The 19,251-nt window shown below is 34.0% G+C and overlaps 1 protein-coding gene across 1 annotated transcript in view; it reads left to right on the top strand.

Annotated features, from left to right (window-relative positions):
• LOC114936215 (uncharacterized) overlaps positions 1-19,251 on the top strand; it is a 41,603-nt gene that overhangs the window by 5,267 nt on the left and 17,085 nt on the right. The window contains exon 2 of the mRNA XM_085485878.1: positions 1,154-1,631. The gene's annotated coding sequence lies outside the window, so the exon portion shown is untranslated. The remainder of the gene's footprint in view (positions 1-1,153; positions 1,632-19,251) is intronic.

Below are 19,251 nucleotides of genomic sequence, written 5' to 3'. Positions count from 1 at the left end.
TCTATTCTTATGTCTTGTAAAATTTATTACATGTTACAAGGCTAAAGTTTGTATATTTTTATATTTTACACTTTTATATTTTTATAACATGAAATTTGGAAATTACATAAGACAGTTTTAATTATTAACAAGAATAAATAATTTGTAAATATATACAAATATATTGCTGAATGTTCTTTTTTTGAAGATATATTTATAGACACAACAGTAAATTGATTATCTTGATGAAGAAAATGATAAAAGAAGTGACATTTTACAAATTCTTTATAAGTCATATATAAAGATTATTACCAGTTGATGATTATTATTATTACATTCCTTTTAAAGTTTTTGCCACATGGTGACACATAACATTATTAACCAGTAAATGGAAAAAATTAATAATGGTTTATTAAACCTGCAAAAAAAGTTTTAGCGGAAGATAATTAAAAATTATTTTATTATAATTCACATTTTTTCTCTATTCTATTCCTGCATTATTATTTTTTTCTTTTTTTAATAATATTGACGAGTTTTTCTCATTTAACGATTATGATACTATAAGATAAGAAGCGACATTCTATAAATTCTTTGTAAATAAGCTATATATGAGGACAAGATTATTACCAGTCGATTATTATTACATTCCTTTTGAAGTTTCTGTTACATGGTGACACACGTTACATTATTAACTAGTTAATGAAAAAAAATTAATAATGATTTATCAAACGTGACAAAAGTGCAAAAAAATGGAAGATAATTAAAAATTTTTTATTACAATTTATATATTTTTTTCTTGATTTTATATCTTTATTATTATTTTTTCTTCTTTATAATATTGACGAGTTTTTCTCATCTAACAATTATGATACTAAAAGCATTCTACAAATTTTTTTATATGGAGACAAGTATTACCAATCGAGTATTATTACATTCCTTTGACTGTTTTGTGTGTTTTGCCACATGGTGGTACATTACATTATTAACTAGAAAATGAAAAAAATTAATAATGGTCAAACGTTACAAAAGCGCAAAAAATTTCACTGGAAGAAGATTAAAAAATTTTTTTATTACAACTCATATATAGTATTTCCTTCTTGATTTGATACCTTTATTATTATTTTTTTGTTAATACAGACGAGTTTTTCTCATCTAACGATTATGGTGCTTGCAGGGAAAATTCGCACGTGTGCAAGCGAGATGGATGGAACACGCGCGGTGGGGGAACGAACGAAAGAGCGGAAACACGTGCGAGGGAAAAGGACACGACGAGGGACCGTAGTATGACGAACGCGAGGCAACCGGTGCAGACGATGCGGTACGGGCAGTCTGCGCACGGACATCGATCGAGGTTCACGTTCCATCCACTCCCCGAAATTCTACAATTGTTTTCCAAATCGCGCGAAATATCTAACGATATACGTCACGTATTTACCGAGAGGAGAAAGAGAAAGAGAGACACTGCCGCGGTAAACTCGATGCGGCGATTCGCGTGCGTGACAGTGCGATGACACCTGTGCTTTTCCGAGAGGAACGAACCGGAGTCCAGTACTGCAGCAGCTGCAGGGGGTGTTTTTCCGCCGGTGCACTATAAGTTTTCTGCAGCAACCGGAAGACGACAGTTCGCCAGTCATCTCGCCGCACAAATAAAGGTAAATGACAATTCGCTGACATTTGCATTTTTCGCGGTAATAAAAGAGGCAATTGTATATCGCGCGCTATTTAAACCGCGACGTCAACGATGATGAATGAAATCTGCGCCCTTCCATTACTCCAGGTATAATATATATTATTATATTTAAAAAAAAATATCTTACTGAATATTGGACAATTATTTATACATCTAATTTGCTATTAGCTATGTTTGTTATACACGAGGCATATTTATTTGATAATTAAAACGGAGACAGAGATATATCGTTGACGCATTACGGTATTATGGTACAAGGGCGTTCGCACCAGCAATTCCGGGCAATCGAATCGATCGTCAGCGCGATTTTGCTCCGGTTTTGCTTCTGAATACGCTTCCGGAAATTCGTTCATTCTACAACTTTTTGCATTATGCGGCTTCTCCAACAAAGTTTGCATCGCATTGCAATGACGAAGAACTTTTGCCACAATGTATCTCGGACGTAAATGTTAATAACGTCGCCGTTAATTGTGGCGTGCAAATGATTCAATGCAAATGACAATGGAAAGAGAAGAAAAATATCACCGCGACAATTTATACGTAATTTTCATTTTCAATTATTCGTGTCACACGGTATAATAGCGTCGATTGTACATGCGAATAATGAGCGAAATTTTGTGGTATTGCAAAATTTCGCAATTTATCGCGTTTACCACAATATATCTTTACGAAAATGACGACTCGCGAATGAAACATCTTTCCGCAATCGAAGGGTTAATCTTAATTTTTTTGACATTTGTAATCTCTCGAATGCGATTATACTTCTACGACTTTGTTTGTAGACAGATAATAATGGGGTCTTATAATAAGACGTACACGAACGCGTATCTTTGTATTCTCTTCGAGGGAAAATGCAAAATATGCATACAACGAGAATATGAGAAACAGTTCAAATCTAGATTAATTCTCGACACACATTTCTGGAAGCAGTTCTGTACAGATTCTATTTTTTTATTTACAATATAAAAAAAAATAATTGTATTTAGCAAATAGAATTTCAAATAAAAATTGTCATGGCTTCGATATAAATTTCTTATTTAAAAATAAAGAAATTTATTAATCTTGAACTTCTGAATTTTTATTTCATATGGAATTTCATAATACAAAATTTTTGCAGTCTAATAAATGACATAAAAGAAATATTGCATTAATACTTAATTATAAATAAAAATAATTTTTTACGTCATTTTTTTATTTTAAGAGTTATAAAAAAAGTTTACGCCTACTTGTATCTAAATTTTTCCAAAAAATAGTGCAGAATAACAGAAATGTTTCCAGTTAATTTCGGAAGAAATTATTCTTACTTCTTATTTGTTTACGAATCACCTATAATTGCCTTGAAAAGTTTTTGTTTTAACGCAACGCCGCGTGTCAAGTTCGCGTTACAGATACGCCGCGAGGACTTTAAATTTGTATGCTTAATAAATGACGTATTCTAACGTAAACTAGGAATAACGGTATAGAATTATAGAAGGATCGATAGCGAGAGAGACGCATTCATTTCACTGTGTGCTATAAATTGCACGGTCGTATATACAAACTGCAGAGCATGTGAAAGCGGTCGATTCGCTTTTACTGCTCGTAACGCTATTTCATATATCTACCAGTGCATCCACGGCCACGCGAGCGTCATGTATGTACGTAAATACCATTCCAGAACACGTAACGCGCTTAATTTACCGAAGTATATCCTTTTTTTATTTTTATTTATTTTTATTTATTTTTATCTATTTTCCAATTTCATCCGGTCTGCGTATACCTTAAATTGTTTAGCTTAACTGTCTTTGGAAAGAGTAATGTTCATGGGCGTCTACAGGGGGAAGAAAGGGAGCAAGAAGGGGCATTTTCCACCCCTTGGAATCAATAAAAAATTAAGCATTAAAAATTAATTGCAATTTATTTGCATATTTTATATAAAAAAATCAAAATAAAATAACAAAAAATTAAATTTAAAAAGATTAAGAAAGAACAAAAAAATGTAATTATGCCTCCTCCTGAAAAGAACCTGCGGACGCCCATGTCGCGCAATTTTCTATTAAATGTAGAAGCTGTGACCGGACGTGGATCTCTGAGATGAAATAAAGAAACGGATGAAGTTACGATGAAATCAGAGCGATGTATACGAGCTTGTTCGACAAAGTGTTCCTTGTTTCGTTACCACATATATTCTCACATGTCAGTAACAAAATTACGACGCGTGTAATGATTTTACATCGCGCGATTATTTTACGGAAAAACAATATTAACCACCATTGCTAAATTTTATGTCTCTATATTGAAATTTTAGTTATCATGCTTAAATTTTAACTGTGACAACTAATTACCTTTTATAGTTATAATTTAACGAAAAATTCTTCTTTTAACTGTAGCTAAAAATATTAGTTATTATTATTAAATTTAGACATAATAACTAAATTTTAGGTATAATATAGGAACACCTAAAATTTAGCTACACTGAAAAAAAATGTATTGAATTCGAATAAATATTTATTTCAACACTGCCTTATAAATCATTTATTTGAAATTAATATTGATTTGATGTGATAAATATTTATTTGGTATAAAAAAGTCTTTTTCAAAACAAATAAATATTTGTTTGTTTCAAATAAACGATTTATTAGGTAGTATTGAAATAAATATTTATTAATCATTTAGTCATTTAGTTTTTTTTCAGGGTATGATCAATATTTTTTTCTGTGGAATTATTTAATATGTCGATATAAATGCACTTTTTTGTACAAAATCTTTCTTATCTCTTTATATTCTTGATCTCTCTCGAGGAGATTGGCCAAATAAATTGGATAATAAAATAAGGGAGTTGGCACATTTGTCGATACGTGCGAGAAGTATCTCGCGTTTAATATGCAAAGAGAGCGAACAGTTCCACATTCGAATGTGGAACGACGTGACGAGTCGCTTTCGCAAGGATATTAATCTCGTCGCTCTCTAGAAATTGCGGAGCTTCCTTCGAAGCTTCCCCGTTGTCCGCCATATTTACGCTGTATCTCTCGTCAACGTTTTTGTAAACGTTGTTTTCTTGCGGAAATCTCTGGCGGCCATCTGTCAAGAGAGAGAGGGACGCGCCTCTTCGCATCGCTGTTGCGTTTCTTCGCGACAATCGCGTAAACCTGCTCCACGCATTCTCGGACTTTTTAATTACATTAATCGCGATTTATATCGCGAGGCAATATTTCTCGAGACGTTTAATTCGCTCGAGAAATCCTTGTACCGTTCAATTTACATATGCATATTTTTTATTAGTCTCTCTTATAAAATTAGACATAGATTACATTCAGTTAAATTGTCCGCAATATTTGGAATTTTTTGTATTTTGTATATATTTATATATGTTTATCGTAACATTTTTATAGTATTTTATATATGTATATCATGGAAAAGAAATTAGTTATTATAGCTAAATTTTAGCTGTTTCTATATCACACAGGAAATTTAGTTATCATGCCTAAATTTTAGCTATGATAACTATATAATATTTTTAACTATAAAATTCTTGGTTAAACTATAACTAAAAAATATTAATTACTATAGCTAAAATTTAGGTATGATAATTTAGCTATGATAACTAATTTTTCCCCGTGTGTAAAATACTGTAAAAAGGCAAATTGTAAATATATATATACGCACATATATATAATGCAAAAATAACATATATTATATATTTAATATATAATATTGTATATAATATGTATATATACATTTTGTGGTTTCGATAACTTTATACATTTTAAATTTACTTTAAGTAAAATTACTTTGTTGGAGAAGTTTTTGTGTAATAGCGTCCAGTGATGTAACAGTTTCTATATTTACATACCTATTCTTTTACCTTCTTTTGCATCTAATATTGAGATTGGCGAAATTATAAGTGCATTGAACTCGGCACTTTGAAAGTAAGTACACTAGATTAACTCTTACGTATGATATTCATTATGGATTTTTGCGAGAATTACTTTCTTCCAGACACCTAATCTTACGTGCGCTGCGCGCACACATTGTGAATTTCTAATTTTACAATTTATAAATTACGTCACGTATACGTTTCCCTGCTAAACTTTCATGAAACGAATTGATAACATCGCTAAGAAATTATATTCGGATAAATAACATCCTTCCTTCTAACATCGTAAATAAAGGAAATGGTTAAACATGATAAAAATCGTAAATAAAGGAAATGCATTACAAAATCAACGTACAGGAATAGATAGTGTTTCATGAAACAGATTAATCATTACAATAAAGTGAAAGTATATAGATAAGATAAAGCGGAAAATAGTAAGGCGTGAAGATATAATAGAGGCGGAATAATTCTAAAGCTGTTTTAAAGTCTGAAGAACAAGCAATTTGCGCTTTTCACAATCATCGAGATCTCTTTATTTTATCATTTTACGGTAGAACAAGTAAATATTAGGAACGTAATTGCATAGAATAGATGAAATCATATGAGAGATACGTCATTTTGTGAGAGTTTAGATATTTCCTTTTAGACTATCCGCGTATTATTTATCGCCTTGCCTTATTCAATAAGAGGTGCTGTTCCTTCTGAATGACGCGTGAAGAAAGAAACGCGAGAATCGGCCATCAGCTCCGGAAATTCCGGGATATAGCTGATGATGTCCCGCGACGCATCGTCGAGCGCCGGGCAAGAAAGAAATAAAAAAAAATTAGAAGGAACACAAATGCAAACGGTCGTTCCTATCGTAAATCATCGTCGAAAATACAATAATATACAGAGGGAAGGAGAGATAAAGGGAGAGAAGGAGTACAAGAGCTCACGCCATAAACCAAATCGCAATCGGTTGACTCCGCTTGACCCCTCCGAGTCCGGTTGACCTTCTTTAGGGGCTTTTGTGCGACACATTTTGGTCGCTTTATGCCTTTTTCGACAGATCCTATCTGTTCGCGCGGGTTCACCGGTTTGCAATTTTAAATAGACGCGTCTGTGCCGAGATACTCCTCAAGGTTCCGCAGATTCGAGAGATGATAGGACTATAGGGACAGATATGCTGGGCTCATCCTCTTTATTCGCTGGAAGGGTGGATTATTGTGGAATTTCGTGGTATGCGAGGTTTCAGGATGCATTAGCAGAAATTATTACGTAAACAAAATATTAGTAAGCCAACGCTGACTCGTTTAAGTAATAAGAAAACTTGTCATCCATTGCAGCCTATAATTAAACATTTTACTTAAATAATGATTATTTCAATTTTTTAAAGACTTTACATTAACATTTGGAAAGAAAAAATAAATATATTACTGGTTTTATTCTCTTGCGGGATAGATTATTGGTTGATAATATCATTTTGTAATATAATGAAAGTTTTGTTTAAAAATTGATCGTAAATTACACAATACTCAATTTATAAATTAAATTGTTATAGTATTTTTTATTTATTAATATATATTATATTTTACTTTTGAAATATTAAAGTAAGAAAGAAATTATTCGAAACGGTGTTGTTACAAAAGTAGTGTTGAAATTCTTGTATTTAACCGTTTACACTTCAGATATCACGTTATACATGTATATTATGATCACGTAAAATAATTATATATGTATTTACAACTGAGACTTTAAACGCAAGCGCTTTCGCTTTTGTTCTCGCACGAAATAAGTCCCGCCTATGCCGAATCATGCACGTGCGATCATAAATTGATAATATCAGTAGATTAACTAACACAGTCGAGCTAGTTTGCATAGCTTACAGACCTTCGAAGTGCGTGCATTAATATAGAATGCACTCTCGTTGCCTCATGCACTGTTTAGCTTATCTTAAACGACTGCAGCATATAAATGATTGTTCAATTTTCAAAATTACTGCAATATATATGTATTCTGCAATGCATAAAATTATGGTAATTTATTATTATCTGTAACATATGGTATAAATCTCCGCAGAAAATATCTTCTGTATAAAATAAAAATTATAATATCACATGATAATCGTAATACATATTATTATTATTTTCGTTACATTTTCCCGCAAAATTCAATACAAATTTTATCATGTTTGCAATGATAATAAGTCGAAAATTATTATATTGCATCTGCATGTTAAAATTATCGTGAGCGATTAAGCTGGATTGAAAATATTATGCTGCATTGTAAAATATTTTATCATTTTTTGGACATCTATTCTATTTAAAACACTTAAATAAAGAATCTTAAGTTTTTAACATAATTTTTAACACGTTCTAAAATTATTGAAATTATACTGTATGTATATTTTAGTAAGATTAATTAAACATATTTTTTATTTTATTATGATAGATATTATAATTTTTTATTGTGATAAATATTAATCGGAGAAATTCTCATAAAATTTCTTCCATATATTATCTCACGATTACCATGATTTTCAAATTCTAAGAGAAAATTCTCTCTGTGTACAATAAATAATGTAATTATTACATATACATATATTGTGATAATTTTTTGTTAAATATAATATAAAAACTTTATTCATTATTAGATGAGCATTGCATGATGAAAAAGTCAATTTAAATATTTTTAGACGTGAGATCTCTCAATCTTGTGAGATAGTTGCATTTTCAAAGTCTGCATTCTAACTCACAAAATGAAGGCTTGTTCGCTTTTATCGCAGATTTTGACTCGACTAATCGTGCCAAATATAAAAAACCTACTAAAATTACTAATTTAAAAATATAATACACAACATAAAAATTATTTCCTTTTAAATCGCTCATTTTCCTTAATATGAGCATTAGATGCAATAATTATTTTCAAACATTTTTATTATAGATCTAAACAAAATTTTTCGTGTTTCTCTCCCTACTATTCGTATATTATTGTTAAAAGAATTTACTCGTCTGAACGCATATCTTTCGACTAGGACGATGGACTCTCATCAATTCTTGCGCCTTAATCTTAAGTAACACAGCGTAATTTGTATCAATTTCGAACATGACACGTGTACTTGAGGCAATATACGCCTCTGCAGTGCGTTTATACGATCGATGAGGAAACATAGGAATGTATCTGCATTCCGTATCTCCGGTTGTTCGTCTGTAACATCGGGCTCAAGTGCGTAAGTTGGGGACTTTATTTTCGTCACCTTCCTCCTCTCTTTCTTTCTCTCTTTCACTTCCTCTTTTTTTTCCTCATGCTGCAGTTATCAGAGATCGTGTTGCACACATATTGGGATACTTTCTCAGCCCGGTCTCTCTTTCTCTCTCTCGCGCGTCGTTTTCGTGCCGCGCCTGAAACGAGTGAAAGTATTCGGAATTCTTGCGGTCAGTTTGACTCGTGGGCTCGCCACCGAGGTAACTTACGCAATCCAGTACAGTAACAGGTGTATTGCATGTGCAATAACGTGTCTGAAGGATTCAGAGGTCGTTTGTACTCGCGGGCGGAACGAATATTTTACTATATTGCTACGCGAAGCGTAGACGAAGAGAGAAAGACTTTCTACCTTATTAATTGACAAATTGCGTATAAATGCGTCTACAACTAATGCCGACAATTTAAACAAAATTGCGTCACCATTTTTTCTGTCAAAAAAATTCCCTCAAATAAAAAAAAATCAAGTGGAAATTTGCCACAGTTCGTGATTTTGTTGCATGCATTTTCGAGCAATTTCACGATTTCACGATTTCGCGAGAACGTGCCGCATGCGTTCTCAAGATTATTCTAGGATACTAATGTCACGCAGACTGGTGTGCAGACGCACGCGGGGGTAAGATTAAAGGGGCGAAAGGAAGAGGAGGAGGGAATCGCTTTTTTCTTTCACGGGGTTCAGGAAACCGACAAGGTTAAACACAGCGAGCCCGTGAGTCGAGAATGGAGATACTCGAAAAGGATACTCGGTCGATCCACCGGATGCACGCGATCACGTCGGTGCGGTTCGTTCGACATGTGCCCGGTTCTGTTTTCGCAGCGAAAGCGAGCGAGCGAGCGAGCGAGCTTGCGTTTTCAAGCGAGACGAGAGCGCAAGGTTAATCCGGTCGCTCGTTCAACGCTAATTACGTTCTGCTCCCTTTAATCGCTCGAAAATCACGATCGATCGGATCGACCGTATACAGATGTATAAGACTCTAATCGGGACCGAACTGAGAGATTTTCTCTTCGTGCGATTTCAAAAGTCAGTTTCAATCTGACGTCAAGGAAAAAAGTTTTAACAGATAAAAATCCTTAAGGTTAGCCAGTAATAATTAATAAAAATCTTTCCTCAATGGTAAAAGTCGACCAAACTGGCAATTATTTATTGTAGATAATTAGTTAAAATATAACGTTTCGGCTGTCATTGCAGCCCTTTTCAAGTAAATCAAAAGTAAATGCAAAATAAATTAATACAGTAAATCAAATTCACTGCATACCTCCGACAACATTAGTAGTGACTAAGATTCTCGCTAACTGTTAACATCTTTTTATTTCTTGCTTACTTCTGTCAATTTTACATTGTTCATTAAAACAATGGTGAATGTTGTCGGAGGTATGCAGTGAATTTGATTTACTGTATTAATTTATTTTGCATTTACTTTTGATTTACTTGAAAAGGGCTGCAATGACAGCCGAAACGTTGTATTTTAACTAATTATCTACAATAAATGATTGCCAGTTCGGTCGATTTTTACCATTGAGGAAAAAGTTTTAAATCGATTTTTTTTAGTTTCAAAAAATTTGCAAAAAAATAAATTTGACGTGACGCGAAAAACATCGGATCCATATTTATTATGCCGGTTATATTTATATCGTCTTGAACGCGAATATAAATCGCGTGTAGGCGTTTTTCTACGTTGCAATAAAAGTGAAGGCGTAACTCTAGACGAAGCCAAAAAAAATGTCGGCCAATCTCCACTAGAATTCTTAGCTTATAAATAAATTATAGGATTTAGCCAATAAAGCGAACTTAGCGAGCGTCATCGAAACAGCAACCGTGCATTGACCTCCCGAGCGAACGCTTAATCGCTGCGACGTAATTAAACGTAATTAACACGCCGCACAAAACTGGATAAGAACCGGCTTAGAACTATATGTAACAGCTTATACGATTACATATAACTTTATACACGGGTGTAAAATGCTCTAACTAAAAATAATCGCGGTAAAACTGGTCATTAAAAAAGTTCTCACTCCATTTCAAGGTACCTGAGCATTAAATTATTATTCTTTCTAATATTGTAATAATGAGTTATTAAATTATCAATAATAATAATTTTGATTCGCGATTATTTCAAACTATTTACGTAAAATGTTTATCTGTAGATTATATTTAATGCCGTGTTTTTTTCTTAAATATACGAGGTTTTTGTAAAAAATCTACAGGATAAGTTATTAATGAAGTTTTTTAAGCTGATTATTTAAAAGGGAATTATTATATACTATAATTATAAATATTATTCATTAAAATATCTCTGTTAATACCGATTTATTTCTAAGAGATATTTTACATTTATGCTGTAATCAGAATAGATTATCGATTCGTATTTACATTGAATTGTGTGATTATTTCATGGAAAAAAGTCAGCATAGCTAAATTTTAGTTGTCTATATTACAACATGAAATTTAACAGAGGCTTCTCTGAAAGGAAAAAATTTCCATGGAAAAAGAATTAGTTACTATAGCTCAATTTTAGCTGTTTTTATATTATACATGAAATTTAGTTGTCATGTCTAAATTTTAGCTATAATAGCTAATATTTTTTAGCTATAGAATTCTCCGTTAAACTGTAGCTAAAAAATAATAGTTTTTCAGATTGCAATATAGGGATAGCTAAAATCTAGCTATGATATACGGAGAAATTTTTCTATTATAGGATTGAAAATCATGATTATCGTGGAACAATATCGTATTGGAAGAATTTTATAAGAATTTTTCTTATAAATATTTGCTACAAAAAAATATTAATATGTATTCAATAAATGTTACATCAAACATTTTATATCTTATTATGGTAAATATTAATATTTTTATTGTGATAAATATTAATCAAAGAAAAACTCTTATAAAATTCTATCAATGCCATATTATTCCACAATTATCATAATTTTCAGAGTAAATTGTAAGATGTAAATTCTGTCTGTGTAGCTAATTTTTTCCATGTTCCATGGGAAAATATGGAAGATAAAAATCATGATAAAATAAACGAGAATAAAAATGAAACAGATTTCAAAATCTGTAGAAATGTGTAAAACAACATCGAACGGATGAAGCGCAACGTTTATAATTGCGGAGAAATTTAGGGTATATACACTATTTTTTTTTCCCTATTTTCCTGTGTCATGCGTCGTGTATCGCGCTTGTCTGCAGACGTGCAGCGACGTCAGATCTTTCACTGGGATGGGGTCAGGATTTGGTGGTGCGACAACGCGCGTGAGGACCCCGAAATAGCAGACGCGGGTAGAAACTCCGCGAGTTATAGTTAGCTCCTCTTATAGTTAGCCGCTGACTAGCGCGCTGCAGAATGCGAAACGAGAGTGGTGCGTTTCTTTCCTTCTTCGTTCTCCATACACATCCCTCTCTCTCTCTCTCTCTCTCTCTCTCTCTGTAACATTGAGTTCGTTTCTCCACACTCTCTTCCTTCTCTTAATTCTCGCTTCTATCGCGCGAATATTCATCTTTTTCGTCTTCGAACTCGCGCCACGTAATGGAATCTAGGCAGCAGGGAAAAACGAAAAGAAAGTATAGGGGAAAAAAAGGAATTGATGAGAGAAAGAGGGAGGCAGAGATTTACATACCGCGGATGTCCCTACTCTCGCGACAAATATTTATCCGAGATACCCCGGCTCGAAAGTGGACCGCGCATCCTGCTGTCGCCGCAGGCTGCGTTCGAGGCGTCGTTTATTTACATATAAACAGATGACCATTCATGCCCCGTTCGACTCAATATTGTATTCTCCCGCCTCATTGGCTGCCACGTTAGTTAAATACAATTCGCCTCGCGAGAGCTGTTTTTCTCTTCCGTTCAAGCGACGCGAATTATTAACTCCGCCGTTCGCCGTTTCATCAGCTACGTTTCAAGCTTATTAATCTTGCCCCTATTGGCGGGATAAGTAATCGCTAATATTTATGCGTCGCCATTGAAACGCGTTTAATTCAATTAGAGATGAAGGCAGACGCGAATAAATCTTTATCCTTGGTATTTTTGTAATGGAAAGGGCAATTGCGTAATATAAAATATCGATATTATGTAATACGATATAGCATAATACAGTAAATTATATATGATACATTGTTATAATTTATTATAATAATTATTATTATGAAGTAATAATTATGATGTAATAATATTATGAACCGACATCTCTCCCTTTAATACAATTCTTTCCGTCATATGTAAGTTTCGTGGAAATTATATCCAAAAAGTATATTACAAGGATAATTAATCAAGTGTTACATGGGAGAGGGAGGATATTTAAATTGATTAGCCCGGGAATGCGCGGGAAGTAAATTTGTTCCATTCTCTCCTTTCGTTCGTCATTGCTTTATCATCGTCGTAAATCGTGGAGGGTAGATATCAGCGCTGACACTTACTAAAAGGTCCGTACACCTCTCCTAAGAGTACACCTCTTACTCGAGAACCCAAATTATAACCAAATCGAACTATCGCATTTATCACGACCGCCGGAGACATAAATTTAATCAACGTCGTGCCTTCAACACCTTCCACGATGCGCACGAAAGTGTTTGCTGTATCTGCTACGTGTCGACGCTCGGCGAAGGTACTTAGGTATTTACCTAAGTGTCGATATTCCTGTACAAGTACGGCTTGAATTAATCACATTTGGAGAAACTTAAAAATTACAAATTTTCACTGCCAGGCAACAAGGAACAGCTCTCCTCCTGATTAAGGATAATCGAGATATGAAAATATAAATGAAATATGGAAATAATATTTTTCCTATTTTTATATTATATTAATTTTTTCAAAATATACATTAATTTAAGAAATAAATAAAGAAAATTAATAAGGAAAATTAAAAAATAATTATTAATAATTATTAATTAATAACTATCAGTTATTAATTTTCCTTATAATATATACAAACACATAGATAATGAATTCCTCTATAAAATAGATATTGACACTAAATTTAGTGTTACATATGTATATATCCAGGAATAAAATGTTTGCTACATTTCTCAAGTGAATTTCCTGCTAGAGAGGGACTCGAACAGAATCAGGTATTATCCTTGGTCGAGGATGAGCAATCAAGCAGTGTGAGAACATCTGGCACAATCTTTCACGCTGTCACTATCGCCGCTTCCGGCTATTTTATGCGTAGCCATCTTACCTGCCTGCAGTTCGGCTTACCGAATTAGCTAACCGCATCTGCTTTTCCCCGATCGTTCCGATGGCGAATCGACTTTCGTCGTGCTCATTCCTCGCGCTTTTTTTTTTTCATTACTCCGATCTCTATCTCGGGAGATGTACTCTCCGATCGGAGAGTGGCTCGCGCGGAGATTCTACAGAGATGAGAGAGCATCAGGCAGATATAAACCGGCTGTATACAAGAGCAGTCTCGCGTTATACCATCTAAACGTATCGTCGCGCGATTAAACGAATTCAGATGCGGTTTATAGCTACTGGATACGGAGAGATTACGTCGAAGGTGATCCTGATCGTATTCTCCAGGAAAAGCCCAGCCCTCTTCTCTAGGTCTCTTTTTTTCCTCCATTTTCTCTTCTACCCTTCATCTCGATCTTAGCCCTCCAGGCTCGTCACGTCTTCCTCTCTCTCTCTCCTTCTTTCTCCCGTCTCTCTTTCTCTCGCCGTGACCATAAGAGCGAACGGAGGAAGCGACCGATTAAGTTTTTGTTCGCTCGTGAATTAGAGGTCGAGCGAAGCTGATGTCGAGACGGCGAGAGGAAATGAGCGAGATGGAAAGAGAAAGGAGGGAGAGAGAAGCGATCTGGAACCGAAGAGATACGTACAAAGAAGGAGTCAGCTATCGAATCAGCTTGATTCTCTCTCTCTATACAGTGTATCTGACATAAGGTGTCACGCCGAAAATATACAAATAGATCTTGTTATTTGGAGACAATTTTTTCTCAGCAAAAATATTGGGGCATCAATCATTTTCGAGCGATTTTATAAGCGATTGAAAATAAAAGATTTTTCGCAAATTAAGTCTTGTGGCAATAAAATATTAACAAAATATTAACCACATTTTCCAATTAATTTCAAGCAGAGTTTATTTCAATAAAATTTTAATTTAAGGTTTAGTTATAAAGAGATACATGATGGCAAAAATTGGAAACGTGCAAAAAATGATGGCCTCTCTCGAGATTTTTGCCGAGGAAATATCGTCTTCAAATAACGAGATCTACTTGTATATCTTCGATGTGACACTTTATGTCAGACACCCTGTATAAAGTCGAGCGCAGGATCGTCACGGATTCGATGGATAGCCTCTCTCTTCTCGCTTTGCTTCTTCGAGATCTTTGTATTCTTTCTCACGACGCGATGACTTCTTTATTTCCCCTGTCAGTTTGCGATGCGCCGAAGAAATCGTTCATGCCTAAACAACGAGGCACACGAAACGGATCGAGACGTCTTCTTCGGGGCTGAATGACAGAACTGTCGACGGAATTCGCGATATATCGACAGGTATATTTCTTAGACAGGTGTGTGTCCCGTGCTAACGTCACGTGGAATCGATTGGAAACTGCATGGATATCGTGTACATAAATCGATATCGATCGTGCAGTTGCGGAACGAGATAATAACATGTTCTGTCGCGCACACAGAGACTTTATTTTCCTTGACATAATTTTTTAAAACTGTACATATGTCGTTTGCGAAAGGCCTAATTTATTCATTGATATCTACGGTTAGTTGTTATTTTCTGTAATCGAATATTTATTAGATTTATTCTGTAGAATAACGAGGAGCTTCAGACGCTCTATAACGAGATTGTGATGGTTTCTCATTTTTTATGCGATATCTTTTATTCAACGTCAATAAGACTTAATCAAGTTATGCATTCCTGAGATACGTCAATATATCGGTGAGGTTGGACATTTTTTCGAGGGATAGGAGGAATCTTTTTTTCTTTATGAAGGTATCTTTACACGTATCTTCTACTTTATTATGGATATCCTTCCCTGGAATACAATACCTTCTTTTCTATCAATTCTGTTTCTCTCTTTTTCTCACTCCTCTCTAATCTTCTGCTTATCATATATGCAGAATGAACCGTATAATTTAACCACTTTGAATAATTTTGTTGTTGGAGGACCGATGCAAATTTTTGTGTTGTGTCCCGAATAATTCCGATACAGACGAGGTCTACATGACTATCGTATTTTTTTTTTTTATTAACTGCATCTTCGAGCACTCATACAAGATTATCTTTAACTCCTTTTTAAACGAAACAAACAAACGATCGCATCTCTCTCCGTCCGGTAACAAGAAGTGCATTCAAGGTAGTCAAGTTATACCGTAACCATTTCCATATATCATTATTTGCATCGTTTTCAGAGAGATAAATTTTCCTTTTTTACTCAACAAGAGAGAGAGAGAGACAAACCACCTGTTTCCTCTCGAAGAAAAAAAACCGCAAACTCGATTCGAGCAATGACACAAGAGTAAAAGACTGCGCGCGTGTCGAAGATATGACTATTTATTGTGGCGGAGTGGTGATTTTCTCTCTCTTTCTCAAGTAATAGATTTATTTTACACGAGAATTGCGCGCTGAGAGATAAATCTCGCGCACGCGCAGGATACAGGGGCGTGTACGCATAAATAAGGTAACGTGCGTTTCCACATCTCGTACCTGATCTCTCGTCAAACACGCGTTCTACCTGCTGACCCCCACGCTGCGGGCAGGATAAACGCGCGGGGTCAACTGGCACGTGCCCGGTATCTTACCGATGATATATCCCCCTTCTCTCTCTCGTTTGATCCTTGCCGTCGGAATTATATTATTCTCCGTCCAGTCTTTGATATCAATTAGTAGAAGAAGATTGCAAACCAATAAAACCAATATTTTGTTTCTCATGCTCCAAGTCATGGGACTCCGTAGAGGAACATTTGCTCTCCCTTGAAATTAGTGAAAAAATTAAACATTTGCTTCTCCTTTTGAAAAAAGGAATGTATTTGCATTATTATTTAATGTATAAAAAATGAAAATAAGAAAATAAAAAAATTGAGGGGAACATTTGCTCTCCCTTGAAATTAGTAAAAAAATTAAACATTTGCTTCTCCTTTTGAAAAAAGGAATGTATTTGCATATTTATTTAATATATAAAAAATGAAAATAAGAAAATAAAAAAATTGAGAAAAAACGAAAAATAAGAAACAAAATTTTCATCATGCACCCTAGTTCTTCTAGAAAAAATCTTGCAGGCGCCCATGCTCCAAATTAAAAGTTTTAAATCGAAATTTATATTATTCGCTCTCTCTGCAGATTGCAGTTTTGATAATATTGCATCCAAGTTTTTTTTATAGATGTAATTTTTGAAAAATTGAAAGCGAAGAAATTGATTGAGAAATTAATCCCCGAAAACGAAAATCAAATATACATATATTAAAATAATGATAAAAAAAGATGAAAAAGTATTTAAAGCTTAGAAATCTACAAATGTAGAAGAACGATTATTAAAAAAATATTTATTAAATTATATAAAATAAATTATTAAATTAAAAAATAGTCACTATTTAGATCATGTGTCAATTCATCAAATTTATATATGCTCCGATAAATTACATTTAATTGCTAAGAAATAAAGCTATATATTTTTTATATCTTTTCTCTATTTAATTTCAATTATTATTAAAATATTCAGAACGCGTGTGTAGATCCAGTCTCGAATAATTATATAGAGATTTTTTATATCTTTTCTCTATTACTTTTAATTATTATTAAAATATATATGTCTAGATGATTTTATACCGCAATTTTGCGCATCTAAGGGAAGAGAATATTCAGAAAATCGGTAGAAAATATCTATATTGTCCGATGTATGTGCGCGCGACGTTAACGAGGTGCGTTTTTAGACGGTCCGTTAAACACCGTAATACCGGCTAATAAAGTTTATCAGTAACGTAAAAAGACGCGTGTGCTCGTGCATCTCTCTTTCTCGCTATTACACGCACAACGGAGCAGCGCGAGATCGGGTGTACAGGCTGCGCATGGCGGTTTACATCGCGGCGTATAATAAAAAGAAGAAAAAATACTTATTTACGCGTATACACCTCTCCTCTTCCTTCTCTCTCCCTCCGTCTTTCTTCTAGTTTTTCTTCGCGCGCGAGATGCGTGTGCACCCCTCCATGCGAACGGATGATGCAGCGAGTTCCTCGCGTCCTCGCTGCACAAAGGATTCAGTCCGCGCTGTCTCTCGAATCGCCCGATTTTGCATCCTCGTAATCACACGTATCTACAGGGGTCTGTCCGTATCCAGCGAATCACTGATTTACAGATTCCTGACGTCATTTGGAGACGATTTTTTCCCTGCTAAAATGCCGAGGAACCAATAAAATTTTCAATATACACTCACTCCGAAAAAAGCGGTACACTTAAAATTTGGAAAAAATCGCCAAATTTCAAATAAGGTTAATTCGTAAATAATAATGATAGAAAGGTTTCCAAAAAATGAAAATAAAGCTTGGAATCTCTACTTTGGGAATCTATTCATTTCAATGTTGCGAGATAAATTTATTAAAAATGGCGGATAACAAAACGAGAGCATGTAAATTTGAAAAATAATGATCCGAGTTTGCCAAGGCACATGGCGTGAGTCAAATGTCGCAACTCAATGAGATAAAAAGCATATGATAGTGCAGTATTTCCCCTTTAAAATGCTTTTTTATTCATCTCGAAACGATGATTTTTCGCCAAGATATTCGCATTTGAATAAAAAAGCAGCTTTTTACTTTAAATGCGAATATCTTGGCGAAAAATAATTGTATCGAAATGAATAAAAAAGCATTTTAAAGGGGAGACTCTGTGCTATCATATGCTTTTTATCCCATTGAGTTGCAACATGTGACTCACGCCATGTGCCTTGGCAAACTCGACTATTATTTTTTAATTTTGCATATGCTCGTTTTGTCATCCGCCATTTTTAATAAATTTATCTCGCAACATTGAAATAAATAGATTCTTAAAGTAGACATTTCAAGCTTTATTTTCATTTTTTATAAACCTTCCTATCTTTATTATTTACGAAGTTATCGTCATTTGGAATTTGGTAATTTTTTCCAAATTTTAAGTGTACCGTTTTTTTTGGAGTGAGTATATATAAGCAAAAGAAAATAAAGGGTTTTTCGCAAACTAAGTCTTGTGGAAATAAAATACTAACAAAATCACATTCTTCAATTAATTTCAGATGGAGTTTGTTTCAATAGAATTTTAATTTAAGACTTAGTTACAAAGATACATAATTGCAAAAATTGAAAAATGCAAAAAATGATGACTTTCTTCGACATTTTCGATGAGGAAAAATCGTCTCCAAATGACCTCGGGAATCTAACTGTATATCAGTGATTCACTAAGTACGGGACACCCTGTATATATATATATATATATATATATATTGTATATTCGCGCGAACGTAAGTAACTTCCTCGGCGCGATTCGTAATCAGCAAGTTGCAGTAGCC

This window comes from Nylanderia fulva, unplaced genomic scaffold (assembly GCF_048542155.1).
Source record: "Nylanderia fulva isolate GAGA-0341 unplaced genomic scaffold, ASM4854215v1 Scaffold4, whole genome shotgun sequence".
Lineage (NCBI taxonomy): Eukaryota > Metazoa > Arthropoda > Insecta > Hymenoptera > Formicidae > Nylanderia > Nylanderia fulva.
Note: the sequence above shows the minus strand (reverse complement) of the source record. Positions and strands in the feature narration are given on the sequence as shown.